The sequence below is a fragment of the Dermacentor andersoni genome, chromosome 1 (genome assembly GCF_023375885.2).
Source record: "Dermacentor andersoni chromosome 1, qqDerAnde1_hic_scaffold, whole genome shotgun sequence".
In the NCBI taxonomy this organism is placed as follows: Eukaryota; Metazoa; Arthropoda; class Arachnida; order Ixodida; family Ixodidae; genus Dermacentor; species Dermacentor andersoni.
The window spans coordinates 176,509,847-176,515,937 of NC_092814.1; the positions used below are offsets into that span (position 1 = coordinate 176,509,847).

Below are 6,091 nucleotides of genomic sequence, written 5' to 3' on the forward strand. Positions count from 1 at the left end.
AGAAAGCAACAAAATCCCTATAAAGAAAGGCGTCAGACAGGGAGATACGATATCTCCAATGCTATTCACAGCATGTTTACAGGAGGTATTCAGAGGCCTGGAGTGGGAAGAATTGGGGATAAAAGTTGATGGAGAATACCTTAGCAACTTGCGATTCGCTGATGATATTGCCTTGCTTAGTAACTCAGGAGACCAATTGCAATGCATGCTCACTGACCTGGAGAGGCAAAGCAGAAGGGTGGGTCTGAAAATTAATCTGCAGAAAACTAAAGTACTGTTTAACAGTCTCGGAAGAGAACAGCAGTTTACGATAGGTAGCGAAACACTGGAAGTGGTAAGGGAATACATCTACTTAGGGCAGGTAGTGACCACGGATCCGGATCATGAGACTGAAATAACCAGAAGAATAAGAATGGGTTGGGGTGCGTTTGGCAGGCATTCTCAAATCATGAACAGTAGGTTGCCACTATCCCTCAAAAGGAAAGTGTACAACAGCTGTGTGTTACCAGTACTCACATATGGGGCAGAAACCTGGAGGCTTACGAAAAGGGTTCTGCTGAAATTGAGAACGACGCAACGAGCTATGGAAAGAAGAATGATGGGTGTAACGTTAAGGGATAAGAAAAGAGCAGATTGGGTGAGGCAACAAACGCGGGTAAACGACATCTTAGTTGAAATCAAGAAAAAGAAATGGGCATGGGCCGGACATGTAATGAGGAGGGAAGATAACCGATGGTCACTAAGAGCTACGGACTGGATTCCAAGAGAAGGGAAGCGTAGCAGGGGGCGGCAGAAAGTTAGGTGGGCAGATGACATTAAGACGTTTGCAGGGACAACATGGCCACAATTAGTACATGACCGGGGCAGTTGGAGAAGTATGGGAGAGGCCTTTGCCCTGCAGTGGGCGTAACTAGGCTGATGATGATGATGACCAATCCCTCCAAAATATTACACAGACGCACGCACGCACGCACGTGCACAGCACACACGCCAAAAGGAAACGGCGACGCGCTCACAGGAAGCGCCTGACAAAAAAAAAAAAGAAAAAAAAGGAAAAGTGTGGGGAACCGAGGTCGTTTGCGCTGTCGCATCTCCCTCTCCCAGAAGGAATGAAGAGGTTCTTGGAAAGCAGGGACGGGCGATTCTCTCTGTCAGCATCAGCTCCCACCAGCGAGGACGGGGCGAGAAAGCGAAGCGGGACTTTCCTTGCTGTCTATTTTTTCTTCGTCACGCTCACCGCCGGCTGCCCGCAGGGGCGCAGGCGAGTTCCCGCCAAATGGCGCGGGGGCGCAAGCAGTTGCGTGAGTTGCCGCCAAATGCTAGCTCTGGATGCCAGCTCGTTCCGCGTCTCTTGGTAGACTAGTTGGTGCATTTCTGTTATCATGGACTGCGCATAGAAACGCAAACTACACAAAAGTGACTAGGACAAAAACAGCGCAAGCCCTTTCCATGCAGTGGAGCCGCCGTATCTCGCCGTTCAAGATATGCGTACTCGTAAGTGGCATTTTAATTTCACGTTGTGTAATGCATGACTGTCTTTTTCATGTGAACAAAACTCGCTTTGTATTGCGTAAATGGTTTTGCAACGTATGATAAGCTCCTTGTCTTTTGGGCTTATTTTTTCTGACAGGAAAAAAAAAAAAAGAGGCTTTATATGAGAACGATCAAGCGTTCGAGAGTTGGGACAGGGAAATGTGAGACGTACTTTCATGTATATATTTCTAATATTATTTTTTCGTCTTGTATTTTCCTTAATTTTTCTCAAGGAAACACTGGAACGACACTGCTTAAATTGAAGCACAGTGTGCGAATGACCTGCTACGCTCGGAACTGTCGCCACCATTCGGGAAGAAATCAGGTAAGACGCTTGTCTGGTTGTCATTGCGGACAAGTCATAATTAATTAGAAGTTGCTTTCGTTCCTTCCCACAGATGAAAAAACAAAACTGTATATGCCTGTACGATATACGTCTGGTGCATTGCAGGTAGGAATGGATTGTGTGTGGCACATCTCCGCATGTGAACTAGAGTAGATCTAGGAACATCAGACAAGAAGCCGCGTATGTGAAACCCTGCGGATAGCCCATATGTAAGTTGTTCCTCAATTTTTCTGTTGTTGTATTTTCGTAGTTTACGTGTAATACTTTGTCACCGCGGTCTCGACGTTATGTATACCTATACATTTGTCTCGTGGCAGTCTGCGTGCTATTTTGTTTGTGCAACTGTGTTGTATTCATTTATCGCGCTGCCTGGATGTTTTTTTTTTTTTTTTAATGATATTCTGAGCCAAGCCAGTAAATCTATCCTTCCTGTCCTCATGTTTCCTTGGGCGGCTCTAAAGTGTATCTTAGAGGAATATTTAGCTTCAGATTCCCGCATGGAACAGATGGTGATTGACATGCTGTGTTTTCTTTTTAGAGAAACTATGTATTCATGTTTATATTTGGCTGATTTTCATTTTGTCATTCATACAATACCGCAGCCATATATCGTTCTGTCATAGAACGTTGTTTCTAGATATATTTGTTTTATGTGGTTAAAACATTTAAAACGAGAGCGATCATATTTCTTATCCTGACCATTATTTTTTACAGACCACGATAACCACGTATTTGGATGTCTGGTTTAGCTCTACATGCGCTGGTTCGTGCAGGTGAACTTTTTTTCGAGATACGGAGGAACGGACATCGGTCATGCCGTGCGCACTCTTCTGCAGGGCATACTTACAAATGAAGCTGCACTGCAGTTCAGCTGGAAAGGGTCGCAGGGGAGGAAGCACGCCTTCGTGAAGCTCCCGGCCATCACGAATCTCATTCTAAGTAAGAAATATGGCATAACAATCAGCTTTCTTGTGCACGTTGCGAACATCGGTACCAACTGCATGCTTCGTTTTTTTTTTTCTTCATTCAAACAAGCTGCTGCCTATTGCATCTTGCTGCGTCCAGTATTAGCACTTTCTTTAATAAAATAATGCTGTAATAAGTGAGTTCTACTTGCGGCGTCCATATTTTGTCACTGCTTTTGAGAAGTTTGTTTTGCTTCACCATATAATATATGCTGTATATGCTGTTTCTGTTTTAACCCATGTATGCAAACTGTTTTCTGCAAAACATAGACCTATCATCGTTGCCATCATGTCAGCAAGTATATGTATCATGCCATAAACTTCCCCTCTTGCCTCTCCAGACATTTACCTATTCACCTCCTTGTGCCGCTTGGCGCTCCGGGCTCCGGCGCGTTCTTTGTCTCAGCGTTTCAACTTGGCTGTTTCATGCAGTGCTCACGGGAAGCAACAAGACGGATCGTGGTGTAAATAGCCGCACTACCAGTAGTGCGGCTACCAGCCGCACTACCGACACAGTAGCCACTGTGTATGCGTGTTTTGTTATGGTTCCGTGTTGAGTTCCCCCTATTGCTAACGACATATAAATTATACACTATCCGGTACTTACACGATTTGTGTCGTCCAGCCACTCTTCCTGACATCTTCGATACTGATTTGCACGTCCCTAATATTACTTTGTTATCGTTTCTTTATCTGGCTTATGATCTTTTTTATTGTTTCATTTCTTCAAATGGAATGCGACTAACCAACTGAACTATAAAGCGGGGGCAGCTTTCTTATATGTGCCGCTTTATTGCAGCACCTGTGAGGAGCACCTTCCCAGACGCTTCACTAGCTTCAGTGGCTGGAGTCACGAAACGCTGGTTAGTCGGAGCAGCTGACAGGGATGGAGGCCGGAACGAGAGAAGGCGTCGTGACCCCGCTTCAAGCCCACCATGAACTAGCATTTGAAACTTTTGTGAACGTGTGGGTGTATACATATCCAAGACAAATACAAGAAATAAAGACCTGCATAAGAACATTTTGTCTGGCATTTATGTGGCATGAAAAGTACAAAAAAGCGTTGGCTTTCGTCTGGTACTTCTATGCCGGCCACCACACAAGCGTGATGCGTGATGCGCATGCTGTTGTAAGTGCATGATGCAAATGCTACGATTATTCGGGGCGTCAAAAGCAACGTCGGCTTTCAGCACCGGGCCGGTGCAATGCCGACCATTATTGTCGTCAGGGCCATGGCTGGCCCGCGTGTGGCATGCGCTTGGCTGCGTTGGAAAAAAAGAATGGCCCTACGGCTGGCCGACTGACTACGTACCTAAAGCCTTGGTAGGCCCTCGTATGGGACGCCGTCGGCCAAGTCGGCCACAGTGGTCGGGCCTACATCGATTGCCGACGATCGGCCGACGTTAGGCCAATGTCAATCCCCAAAGCTGGGCCGCCCTCGGTTGCCGAGGTCGGGCCAACCGTTTTGCAGTCGGCCGGAGACGTCGGGCCGACTTTTTGCCGCGGTCTTTTTGTTGCTTGGGAATGTATGGAATCAGTACGTCGACTATGACTGCCCTGCAGCGATGAACTTACCTTCGAGGCGTATCAGTTGGCGTCGCACAACGCATAGTAAAGAATACCGGCTCATTTCACGCCGTAGCGATGAGATCGGCGCCCTGCAACTGATAGTAGAACGTTTCCCGACAATGCGGCCAGCGCGCGCCGCCGTAGCAGACGACGCCGTTCAAGATCCCGCCCCTCGAGCACCTGCGCGAGCTGCTGCCGCCGCCTGACTCAAGCGCTCGCCGCATCGCGATGCAATGCGCTGCGAGTTTTCCCCTAAATGTGAAACAGACTGTACACCGCCCTTCGAACGAAATCTCCACGCGCACACACGTAGGCACACACCGCGCGCGGCGCGAAACGTGCCAAAACACGCGCAGTGCAGGAGGCAATCAAGGCGGCACGAACGAGAGATGGGAGAGGCCTAGGGTACCACCCGCTAATAGAATTTTGCTTCGCATGCGGCGCTCTCAACGCTGGCGCAGCAGCGCCGCTCTCGGTGCCATTCTTGTCTATCGCCAGTAGTTTCCCACGGCGTTACCTTCATAGAGTTTCTCACTACATTACCTAGAGGGAAATCTGGCGCTGCTGCGCTGTGGTATGCATGGGAATGCCGGTATATTGTGGATTCGGATTGGCATCGTTCTCGTAGAGACAGGACACCTTGAAGACGCGCTTGGCAAGTACCGTTCCGTCTGTCACAATCATTCATTTTCTACTAGAACAGCACGTGAAAAGCTGTTTTAGCTTTATTATTACGCGAAAACATGTTTTGTTTAACTATGAGAACTTGTTATTGTGTGTACGACTACATGTTACGTAAAATGTATCAGCGGGCCGCTAAAGTTGGAGGACAGACGACAAGGTTCGCGCTCGCTTTGAAACAGTTGGTCGTCTGTTCTTGCTCTTCTTCGCTTGGTCATGCATCGTGGGTGAGTAAAGATGTAATATGCGTGAATGGAAACATTTTATGAAGATTTTACTTTGAGAACGCGTTATTTGCGTAGCCATATCCACGTTTTAGACGAAGCCTCTTACAACACCAGCCAACACGAGCCTCGCAGACACATATACCGTCATTCCCATGACGGCACGGTGCCTCCTTAAGAAACTCCCATAGACGGTGCATGGCGCCAGATTACCCTCTAGGTGTTATAGTGAGAAACTCTATGGTTACCTTGGCCCAATGGATGGATGGGTGGATGGATGTTATGAGCGTCCCCTTTGGAACGGGGCGGTGGGTTGCGCCACCAAGCTCCCGCTACTACGCTGTCTAATATCCTACCTAGGTGAACCAATGAAAAAAGAAAAAAAAAACAGTATGAACTACAACGTCCAAACTTTCTGATCCCCTATTGCGAATTGTGCTTTTGTACGTCTCCGTCTTTTGTCGTTTCCCTACTTTTCTTCCACCAATCCTTCAATCGCCTCTTACTAATGTCTATTGCGGACCTGTTTGCTTTACCACTGCTCCCGCTGAACCCAAGGGCTTCAAGGAGGCCAGTGGTGCCTAAATCGACCACTGGGTAGACGTCTTCACATTCTAATAAAATATGCTCCGTCGTTTCCCTAGCTTTACCGCAGCAAGCACAGCTTCTTCTTCCTTCTTATATCTCGCTTTATAGGTGCGTGTTCTAAGGCATCCCGATCTCGCTTCGAAAAGTAATGAGCTTCCCTTTGAGTTATCATAAATGGTTCCTTT

The 6,091-nt window shown here is 47.4% G+C and overlaps 1 long non-coding RNA gene across 1 annotated transcript; it reads left to right on the plus strand.

Moving 5' to 3' along the window:
- The first annotated feature begins 580 nt into the window (after nucleotides 1-580).
- Nucleotides 581-3,857, plus strand: LOC129382593 (uncharacterized). Its single transcript, XR_011894757.1, has 4 exons — nucleotides 581-1,494; nucleotides 1,767-1,858; nucleotides 1,932-1,984; nucleotides 2,594-3,857. It is a non-coding gene; the product is annotated as an uncharacterized lncRNA (long non-coding RNA).
- The last annotated feature ends 2,234 nt before the right edge of the window (nucleotides 3,858-6,091 follow it).